The following is a 12014-nucleotide window of genomic DNA, read 5'->3' on the forward strand; positions in this document are numbered from 1 at the left end:
CTCAACAATTTAAACTTTCTGCTGCCCAGAAAAGGAGTCTAGGAAATCCGTCCAGCACAAAAGGGCAGACATATAGATGATAAGCTGGGAACATTGCCAGGAGTTTATCAGATGGAAACAGATCCACCAGTGTGCAGGAAAAAAGTTCTGTTTTTGTGATTATTAAACCTCGTAAGCATACACAACAAGCAAACATTTATTTCATTTTCTGAACTTTATTGACAATTTAAGATGTATTTGAGTGCAGTTGTGTTTTTATAGTTGAAACAACTGATGGCAGAAAGAAAATTTCACACAAGAAAAGGTGATAAATAGAGAAAAAAACATGTTTGCATATATATTTAAAAGTCTTGTGAGCTGCGTCTACATAAATGAGAATCTGATTAGCATTTGATGAAGAAAAAAACTTTCCCTGTTTATAGAAACAGGCTTTTATTTTGTTGAGCAGGACAGGAAAAGAGGGAGAACAGCTAAACATGAAAAATGAAACAAATTGAAACATTTCCTGCAGATTTCACAAAACTTCTCTTAAATTAAGGGGAAATCCTATCAGAAATGTTGCTGTAAAACCACATTCAAGTAATTTCAAAAGAGCAATTCATTCAAAATGTTACTTTTAAGGGTAAAATAAATTGCTCCTAGAATTTGAAGTATAACTTTGAGAACCTACAAACCGCCTGGTTTCTGCCACGACTTCCGTTCTAGAAGGTCGGATTGTTTGACTCCCGGATACCTAATTTCACATGCAAAGGCTCCCCCTGGGGGAGGAAAGCAGTCCCTGAAGTGTCCCACGGCTTCGCACCACCGTGAAAATGTACATTTGAATCCAAATTAGACGGCAGGCTTTGAAGTGTTCGGATGACTGAAGCCTAGCCTGAGAGCTCACACCGAAGAGCGAACTGAGCTCTCACTCCCGCAAACCCAAACCAGCAGCATCAAAACACAAAAATAAAGATACAATCCTGCTAAAGTTCCACTCAGATTGTCTTTTGATCTGTTTTCTATCGTCGGCCATCGTTTTACTCTCTCCTGCTAGCTTTCTCTGTTCAATAATGTCTCACCACCACCCATATCTCAACCACTGTCTGTATATGAGAACTGGACTCAGTGGCCACTCCCCCCTCACTCTCCAAACAGGAAGTATTCGCTGGCTCCAAAAAGCCAAAATCCCATTGACTTCTATTGAGAAATAAACAGCTATCACTCAGTTATTCTCTTTGTCAGATTAACCATTCTTGCTCTGACACCTTTATTTCACACAATGTTGTTTTTCAGATTTTTTCGTTGTTGCTTAAGTTATAAACTGGCCAATCAGAGGCCACAATGAAAGTATGGTCTTGTGTCAAATGTTCATGACGTTTGACAAAAGTCCACTTTCAAGTGGTCGTGGTGTTAGGACTTCCAACAAGCTCACTTCTGATTTGGTGGAACTAGTTCTTAAAATAATGCTGCATTTTTTTAGTACAAACGCCAAATTTGGCATGGATGAACCTTAGGACATCCTCTTTCAGAAATGTATGTTAGCCAGAAAATCCTCGATTTTAAAATACATATATAATACATACAATGGAACAAAAAAGTATTGAGTCCGTCACCAATTGTGTAAGTTCTTCCACTTAAAAAGATGAGAGACTCCTGTAATTTTCATCATAGGTAAACCTCAACTATGAGAGACAAAATGAAAAAAAAAATCCAGAAAATCACATTGTCTGATTTTTAAAGAATTTATTTGCAAATTATGGTGGAAAATAAGTATTTGAACTCATACAAACAAACCAGATTTCTGTCTCTCACAGACCTGTAACTTCTTCTATAAGATGATCCTCTGTCCTCCACTCGTTACCTGTATTAATGACACCTGTTTGAACTCATTATCTATATAAAAGACACCTGTCCACAACCTCAAACACTCCAAACTCTACTATGACCAAGACCAAAGAGCTGTCTGAGGACACCAGAAACTAAATTGTTGACCTGCACAGGCTGAGAAGACTGAATCTGCTATAAGCAGCTTGGTTATTTTGCTTGGCAGCAATTATTAGGAAATGGACGACAAGACCACTGAGAAAGTGCTTTAACACCAAACGCGATTCGCTCAACAAATTTGCGTGCCTTGCCCCGTTTTTACTGGTCGCCACATGTCAAAAAATGTGTCCCTGAAATGACGCTGCAGCCGCGTGTGGGAGGGGCTACCAGCTAATGCATTTAGGATGATCACTATGAAGAACAGTGTCTCTGGATACAGTCTATCTCACTCAGAATGTATAGAAGACACTGAAGATTTTGATAAATAAGGTTTATATATTTTGGAGAGTTCTACAAAAACATCAGTAATCATGTCTCCATGTTTGAGTTTCTACTGTATTATTATTATTCAAAGATTTTCCCGTACGGGGGACTTTTATCTCACTCCAGGGGGTGTGTCTGTATGACAGCCGCTTCCATGGTGTCTCTGTGGTTGAGCTTGAAGACTGACAGTCTCGTATTAACCCAAGGGGAAAAAAATAAAATTAGGAGACCTTTTTCCTTTTTTTAAATGTCTCGATGAGGCCCGAGCCAGAGGCTCCGCACCCTGAATCAGCTCTCTCTCTGTCTGTCAGCATATGGAGAGAGCTCTACCGCTTCTAAAGAAGCTGAAACCGTCACGTGCCCAAAGCTGAGTTCCTGATTGGCAGAGGAACTTCAGATATTTAAATAGTGTTAGTATAGTACTAGTGAATGACCTGCAGAGAGCTGGGACCAAAGTAACAAAGGTTACCATCATTAACACTCTACAAATCCTGCAGTGCCAGATGTGTCCCCCTGCTAAAGCCAGTACACGTGTAGGAGATGATCCAGGAAAGGATTGGGAGAATGTCCTGTGGTCAGATGAAACCAAAATAGAACTTTTTGGTAAGAACTCTACTGTTTGGAGGAGAAAGAATGCTGAGTTGCATCTAAAGAACACCATACCTACTGTAAAGCATGGGGTGGAAGCATCATGCTTTGGTGCTGTTATTCAGCAAATGGACCTGGACGACTGATCCATATAAAGGAAAGAATGAGTGGGGCCATGTATGATCAGATTTTGAGGGAAAACCTTCCATCAGCAAGGGCATTGAAGATGAAATGTGTCTGGGTCTTTCAGCACAACAACGATCCCAAACACACTGCTGGGTAATGAAGGAGCGGCTTCATAAGAAGCATTTCAAGGTCCTGGCGTGGCCTAGCCAGATTCCAGATCTCAACCCAACAGAAAATCTTTGGAGGGAGTTGAAAGTCTGTTTGGTGACAGCCCCAAAACATCACAGCTCTAGATGAGATCTGCATGGAGGAATGGACCAAAATACCACCAACAGTTTGGGAAAACCTTGTGAAGACTTAGAGAAAACGTTTGCTGCAGTCATTGCCAACAAAAGTATTAAGTTGAACTTTTGTTATTGACCAAATACTTATTTTCCACCATAATTTACAAATAAATTCTTTAAAAATCAGGTAATGTGACTTTTTATATTTTATTTTCATTTTGTCTCTCATAGTTGAGGAGATTAAAATTACAGGCTTCTCATCTTTTTAAGTGGGAGAACTTGCACAATTGGTGGCTGACTAAATACTTGTTTGCCACACTGTCTGTATGTATATACATATAATGTGCATTTTGTCCATGAACAGTCCATATTATTTGGGAAAGTAGACAATGATTATTTTTTAACAGCTAAATGTAAGGCTGACATCTCTACAAATGGTCACCATTTTGGATTTTTCTTGTGACCAAGGTGCTTTTCTAAAAAAAAAAGACAAATTTCGCACTTTTACCACAAAATGTACACGTTGAAATATCAGCCTAACCAGCTCTTCTAATTGGATGGAGTGGTTGCCACAAAAATGTTGACTCAGTCAGACTTGGACCACTACTTTCTGACAGTTTCTGGTTCTAATATGGCAGCGTCAGTATCGCAAAAAAATGGCAAGTTGATTTAATTTGGTTCAAGCTGGAAGTAATGTTAAGTATGTGTAAATGTGGATTTATTTTTTACTTTAATAGTTTTTCTCTTTAAAAATAAAAAAAAAATAGTCAGTTTCTGCCATCAACTTTTTTGTTTATATGTTATTTAAAAGGAAACCCAAAAGTTCGCCTTTATTTACCTGACAGTTTTCATTGTGTTTATCATTTTGAGTCAAAAGAACAATAAAGACTATGTTGATGCAATGTGAGTGCCCCTCTTGAAATGTCAGAGCGCGTGTATGTCACAGGAGCTCGTGATGGGTTAAGTCGTTTTTGTGGTGGAGGTTAATCCCGAAAGGAGCCTCCATCTGCAGACTGAGTTCTGCTGAGGGAGGCAGAGTCTCCTTCCATCCCACAAAACTGGTAAATGACTTGTCACATAATGCACACACACACAGTCATCAGCGTTGTCATTCAAAATGGTGCTTGTGTGTATTTTTTTATTTTTTTTTTTTGGAGTGTGTGTGCACATTACAGGAGTGAGTGTGCATACGTGTGTGAGTGACAGGTCAATTATGCCAACAGCCGTCAGTACGTGCCACGACACACAACAGGCTGTCAGTCATTTATCCTGATTAAATCAGCCCCATTGACTCAAGAGCATTGAAATGCACAGATGCATCCCAGCTTTGTGAGAGTGAATTCAGGTAAACTGAGTGAAAGAGGAACCCGAGGTGGCCGAGAACCCCCCGTTCTTCCAGCTGTCGCAGGTTTTCAGACAGTAAAGCTCGAGTTTTGCCTTTTGTTTCCCTAATGCGTTTTTACACGCCTGAGGAGACCCATCCGCAAAGATTCATGTTTCTCACTGCTTTGGGATACATTTGCTAACAGCTGATGCAGATTTTTGCATTTGTTATTCTTTTGCTTACAGGGGCGACAAACTCGGCTTCACCCAATGCACACAATGACAAAGGGTGCAGTTGTTTTTGCACAGGACAGTAATTGCAAAGGTCATGATGCTGTTAAATCTTTGCCGCCTGGAGCCATAAGTGAGAGAATTTAGTTTCTTGTCTGCCAATGCAAACATCTAGATGAAGCCAAGAATAATCTGAAGCTGAAATGTATTAAATTTTGTGAAATACTACCCTTTTACAGAGATAAATGTGATAAGCAGTATGCTTTTGACTGAATTTTAGTGGGTTTTTTTGGTGTAAAGTCTTGCTTGGCATTAAATTCCTATACGAAAAGGGGTTCTTTTTTTTCCGATTTAAAGGGTAACCAAACAGGGAAGTTGGAGGCTGACTCCGCCCACAGCTGGAATTTGAAAATCCAGTCAGAGGGGCGGGGCTTGGGGAACAGGACTGTTGTGACGTGAGACTTCTGAAATGAAGTGGAACTTAAATAGTTTGACCAATCACAAAATTCAACTGTAATACATCATTTCAACCATGCATACTATATTTTCACGAATTTCACAAGTTAATTCTAATTCGTCAAAAATTTGGCAATGACCAACAGACAGCACTTTTAAACCCCCATTTATAGAGGTAAACAGCAAAAAAAGTTTACATAGGGTTTGGTTACCCTTTAAAAGCTTGCTCTGATTATAAAGTGTACTTTTTAACATGTTTTTGCAGCTTTTTTCTAATGATGGTTAACATATGTAAAAATGTGTGAAAAAATTAAACTTAAAATTGCATTTCCGAGTGTTTAGTTTTATTAAAATTCTGAAAGCTTGTAGATGGGACATATAGAACCTACTACGGCAAGCCACAAGGTACGTGCTCCACTCCATTTTGCGTCCTCTTCTATGTGTGTTTATGTCTTTGTTTTCCTTGTCCAAGCCGGCTCAAAACTGTACGGTTGGGTTGGGGGTGTGAGGAGCTGTAAGCTAGTGGGAGACAAAGGGATGATGGGAAATGAAGGCTGTCTTGCTCCAGTAGTTCAAATTTCGAATGAACTGCTGCTGCTTTGCTGAAACTATGTTTTTTGATTTTTACTAAAAACTGCATAATCTAAACTGAAAGACCACTGAGAACGCTTTCAAAAAAGATCAAAAGACGTTTGGAGTGGGACTTTTGTAGGCAGCATTTGTGGGATAAAAGAGCTTCAATTGGGAGGTAAATCCATAAAAATCTGATATTGTTATGCTGGAATATTCCTCAACAAACTAAATGAGGCAAGAGATGGAAAATTAACAATTGTGAGGAATCCACATTTATTTTGAAAACCCATTTTTTGCCTTCTCTGTATGAGTCATAACAAAGTTAATGGAGCGATTCTAGTCTAAAATTGTGTCATTTACTAGATTTATATTGTATTTTTGCGTCCTAAAAAAAGAACGTCTGGTCTTTTTCAATGTTTGGTTTTAACAACTGTAAATAAGATTGGTATTTATTGAATAAAACGGTCCAAATGATAAATTCTACTACAAATGTCGACATATTCCCAAAGAGAACAAGTGTACCCGTGCACTTGTCTGTGAGTGAACCCATATTCCCAGTGTTGATAAGCTGAATTTTAAGATGAAAAAGTGCTGAAGCTGACCCTTTCAGAGCGCCACAAACAACCCAAACTGTTAATGCTGCTGCACTATCATTTGCATTCGTCCTTCTGGCTACCTGATTTACATAAATGTAACGTTCCCCCGTACTTAGCTCTGTCTTAGGGGAAATCTCCGTCTTCACCCGCTGAATATCCACCAGCTAATTGCTAAGTAGTTTGCTTCATTTTCTGCATTTTCTATTCACAAAATACAGCAGAGTGCACAAAAGGGAAACGCCCAAATCTATGAATATTAATGCAATCTTTGCGATAAAAATCTTTCATCTTATAATATTGTTGGTGTTTTTGCTTTGTGACAAATAAAAAAAAAGCTCCCTAGTAATCAGCTTTTGTCTCCCTTTAAGAACCTCATTAAAAGCCTTTTTTTGTCCTCTCAACTGCCCCAACTAAGTGATATTTATTGGGTCACGGGACCTGCTTTAGTCAGTCTGAGCAGCTTTAAAAACACCACCCCAGCTGTTTCCACCCTGATCCAGCCTGATGACTGTGTGACCTCCCCGAACCACAGCGTCACCCAGGGATGTTTGTTAGCACAGACTCGCACAAAAACAACCCAGCTTCCAGAGCCCTCCGGCTTTGGGAAGGTATTAAATTTGATTCCGTGTGGACGGGAAGACATCACAGTCATGTCCAGGCCACTGATATCTTGATTGGATTGCTGGTAGCTTGAAAAAAACAACGGGATTGGGCCTTTCCGAAGGTCGCACTGATTTATTTTGTCATTTTTCTCTGCGGAGATAAGGCGGGGAAGCTAGCTTCAAAACAAGTTGAAAATGTTCTCTTCCTGTCCAACAAGTTTCTTCTCAATCTGATATCTGCTGTACTTTTCTCCACTCTTAGATATTATTTAGCTGTAAGATAAGGAAGTCGTTTTTTGGGTCTTTTGAGGCTGAGATAATAGAGTCCTGTCACTGAAACAGATATAAAACACAGCTCAGATCTACGACTTAAAAGTTGGGCAGCAACAAAAAAAATCTTAAGGAAGAAACGACTATCAAACTGTCAAATATTCCAAACATCTCAGCTCCAATTTTTTTCCCCGTAGTAATAAAAGCGCAGATGGAGGGCTGCAGTAAATCCAGAGCAGGCAGTGAAAGTTTGCTTTTCACAGTCTGTGTGGATAAAATGGAACAATTGAAGTGATGTGGTCATTGACTGTACATAGAGAACTCCACACAGGAAGTGAGACGTCACCCATAGAAACCGCTTCCAACAAGTCAATTCAGACGCTATTTTCTGCTGTATGTCCGTCGCTTTGTTGGAAACAGACGTCCTCTGCAAGCCTCGTCAGTTTTAGTCTACATTACTATGGAAACCACTCTCTCCAATCAGTAGTGAGCATGTTAGAAGGCCACACCCCTTCCACTAAAAGCAGGAGAATCCGTTCGCTTCAAACGTTCTATGTGAGACTGCTTCCTTTTATTGTGGCATCTGATTGGTCAGTTTATATCTTGAATAACTACAGCATAAATATTATGTGAGAAAATTAGGATTATCAAGAAAAGTTAAAAAGATTCAACATTTAAAGCTATTTATTTCTCAATATAAGTCTCTGGGATTTCGGCCAATTGGAACCAATGGGTACTTCCTGTTTGGAATTCGAGGGGGGAGGGGTCTAAAAGGGGATCCCAGTCAGTTAGCCAAATAAAAAAAATGTTTTTTGCATGTCATGAAATAAAAGGAGAAGATAAAGAATATGGTTTAATTTATTTATTTTGATTCTTTATTTATTCCGGATACTGAAAGTAAATTACAGCCGTAGAGTTTTGGAACACTATAAAGAATCAATAGGAATCGGGGAAGGGGTTTTAATTAAACACTATGTAACTTCCACAGCCACAACTCGGCAGGTCAAATGATAACCTTTAGTGGGAAAAATTTTAGGCACCCATGCTTTAACTTCTAATTTTTTGGTCTCTTGGGAAAAAAGTTTTAGTCTCTAGACCCACAAAAAGATAATCATTTCTTGACAAACCACAAATTTGATGGCAGCATTTGTGACTCATAATGTAGTCTGGGCTTCATTTCATAATCCAGTTGTTCCTCACTGGTCCTGGTTGGTTGAATTATAAAGTATACTAAAGATTTTGATCAAATGGGAGTTTTTTTGCACACAGTGCTGAATATATTACTCAAATGTTCTGCCTCTGTAACTGCATTACAGACCCACTCCTTTAAAAAAAAAAAACAGTGTTTTTGGTGTTTTTAACATCATCTTGTGCCATTTTTCTCATGATGGAGGGCATACAGTATATAAAGAAAATTATGCTTAAAATTTGGTTTGTTAGTATTGAATCAGGAGCATTTAAAAAAAAAGGATGTAGCTCCACAAGCTCCCTGCTCCGCTCCATTGCGATTCATCTGCTTGTTGATAAATAAATCCACGTACGCCTTCATTTTCTTTATCCATGCCGACTCCAAACTGTACGGTTGCTTTTTCATTTTTGTTGCACCAGTAATGTTAGATTTGGAGGTTGTGAGTGACTTTATGCTAGTGGGAGAGTAAAACAAAGGAATGATGGGAAATAAAAGCAGAATTTAGAGGCAAATTTCTAATGAACTCCTGCTGAAACTATGTCCTAAAAAAACAACAGTTTTTAAAGTGTTGGCTAAAAATTACATAATTAAAATTAAAAGGAAGGCTTTCTGTATTATCTTTTATTTTTGGTGCTTAAGCATTAAGTGACGACCTCTGTGATCAAAACTTTTATCTTTGAGAATTTATTGATTAAATGATGTACAACGCACAGAACCTTTGACTAACATTGGACGATATCACATCAGTTATTATGGAGTCTAAAACATGTCTTGTGTTCCATAAAATACCACCAGTAATAAATAATTGAATACAAAAAAGGATATAAAAATGCTTATTTGCTCAGTTGGAAACAAATTATATGACCGTGTCGAGATATTTAGATGTAAAAACACGTATATTTTATACAAAACAGAATGTTTTAATGTGAATACTCCTCATATATTCAATATATTTTCATAATAATGTAAGTAATTTATGGTGTCAGTGTTTTCCCATCCTTTAGTTGCCTATGTTTTTATTTTATTTTGAAAATCACAATTTTCTTATTCATTTTTTGTCACACAAATACAAGAAAATAGGGGGAAAAGGATCCCGTTTACTTTTTTATTCAGTAGAATCAAAGATAGAGGAAATCTCTCAAGCTGCCCTCCACAAAGAAAAAAACTTCAGACAGACCTAGACTCCCGTAAATAAGTCCCTGCAGATCAAAGATGAAACAGCAATCATTGCTGCAGGAGATTTGAGGAGCAAAGTACTGCAGAAGACAGAAAAGAGAAGCTCTGACAGCCTTTCAACAGGTAATAATATCACATCTGAAAGAAGAGCCGCAACGTTTGTTTTCTTCCTGTTCCTTCACTTCTCCTTCAACTTCAATAAAGTCATACAAGGGTGTAAAAAAAGAGCAAAAGAACAAACAGGAACATTTAAATGTGCGGAAATAAAGCTGCTTTTGCAGATGTGAAAGTGACCGACTGCGACACAGAGAAGGTCACAATGTCCCAGGCGGTTTGTTGAAAGAATACATGACTAAGGAGAAGATCTAAAAATATTTTCTCAAATGAATTTAGAGCAGAGGGTGTGCTTCTCTTTGTGTTGCAGTTATTGCAAGTGTCGTGACTTCAAACCTCCATGATCCAAAACATGAAAAGACACGGTGACCCTGAGTCATTTCAGAAAATGAAAGCAGAGCGATTTTGTAGAAAAAGCAGAAATATGAAAAAAAAAATATTCCAGTTTGTCTTTTGAAAAAATTCTTAACGTAAAGCATTTTTTAAATATAATATTTAAACCTATCAGTGAATGAATAACTGCTCTATCTCTCCAGTGGCGGAGCGATAACTTTATATATGTGGGGCGGGGCAGGATATTTTGGAAGGGTGGTGAATGAGAACAGCAGAGAGGAAGAGTTGGACCTGGTGACAGAAAAGATGGCGGCTAAAAATCATCAGCCGGAAGGAAGTCCAAAACCGGAACCTCATCCACCCCTCCCCTGCAGCACATTTTGGTTGAAAATGACTAATATAAAAGACATTTTTTTTTGCATTTTAATCTTTAAAGCAGCTTTCCACGAACATGCAGCTTTTTACTTGTGTTTCGTTGTGGCGCAAAGCCGCAGAATCAGTTGATTGACATTGATCTGGTTAAGGTTTTAAAGCTTACGGTGGTCGACAGTATATAAACACTGGAGCCAAAGCGCCGATGTCAAAGGATCAACAGTTTTACAAATAAACAATAAATCTTTTTGGCCTATTTTAAGCTAATCTTGCACACTGTGTATTTACATCTAAAAGATTTGATAAAAGGTGCTTCAATTCTGAAATCTTGAGGAATTTCCGCTTCCGACTAATGATGTGCGGGCGCCATCTTGTCTGCAACCAGGTTCCGCTCATTCTTTTTGAACCGACACTTAAAGAAGCTTTTAATGATGATATAATAATCTTTGTCAACAATTAAACTATTTTGATTATAGGGGAGCTCTCCCCCTGGTCTCTATAACAATCTGTAAATTTTAGGCTTTATTTGTGAAAACATGATAGCTTTTGCACAAAATATATTTCTATTTTAGGTAAAAAGGCTAAAGGTACAACACAGTTTATGGATTGTGTATGTCCAAAGTCCGGCCTGTGGACCAAATGGGGCCAAATCCGGCCCACATCCTAATTTCTACTGGCTCACTGGCTCCTGTCATAAAATCGATAATATCCAGCCCCCTGTGCTTTCTAAGAACTACAATCTCTTGATTATGATTGGCTAAATTGAGCTACAACCCATAATAAACCTGTGGCAACAACCTGTAGCCATTTGACCTTTAGACCTTCAAGGGCCAAATGAGAAAAACAGATTTATCAATTCTGAATTAGATATTTTTCTATATTCGTGATTTATGTACAGTGAGCGTTCATTAGTGAACAATATGTCATTTTTCACATAAACACAGATCTAATATTGACTGAAGATGTTTGACATTTTCTTTATTTTATTTCTGGTCTATAAACATGGATTTCGCAGTAATTTTGATAGAAATGTATTTTTGTTTAATGTGAAGAAATGAAAACTATCTCATTCATTAAATAGTTAATTGCACTGATAAAAGGTTCAAAAAACGCTGACCGCATAGTCATCAAATTTGACCCTTTTTGCAAAGAAGTTTGGACATCCCTGTTGATCCTGTAACTGTGCAGTGCTATTTTGAAAAGAAGGAACAAGTCAAATGTTGTCTTGTGTTTGAAGAGTTTAAACATTCATCTAATATTGGTATAATCCAGATAAAAATGTTTTCTGAAAATGGTTTTCTGCAGCAAAAAACTTTTTTTATTCAAAAATAAAAGAAATGATAAAAGAAAAAAAGCTATAGGTAGTTTTAATCCACGCTTTCTTGGAAAACTGCACCGCCCCAAAAGCTTGTAGACTATAAAATAAAACTACAAGTGAATATTCAGGTTTATTAAATAAAAAAAATCTAACTGCTTCATTTATCTGTATTTT

At 37.8% G+C, this 12014-nt stretch overlaps 1 protein-coding gene across 1 annotated transcript in view; it reads left to right on the plus strand.

The window, feature by feature from the left end:
* nsg2 (neuronal vesicle trafficking associated 2) overlaps window positions 1–12014 on the plus strand; it is a 44654-nt gene that overhangs the window by 1189 nt on the left and 31451 nt on the right. The gene's annotated exons all lie outside the window — the stretch shown is intronic.

Source organism: Oryzias melastigma, linkage group LG14 (assembly GCF_002922805.2).
Source record: "Oryzias melastigma strain HK-1 linkage group LG14, ASM292280v2, whole genome shotgun sequence".
NCBI lineage: Eukaryota > Metazoa > Chordata > Actinopteri > Beloniformes > Adrianichthyidae > Oryzias > Oryzias melastigma.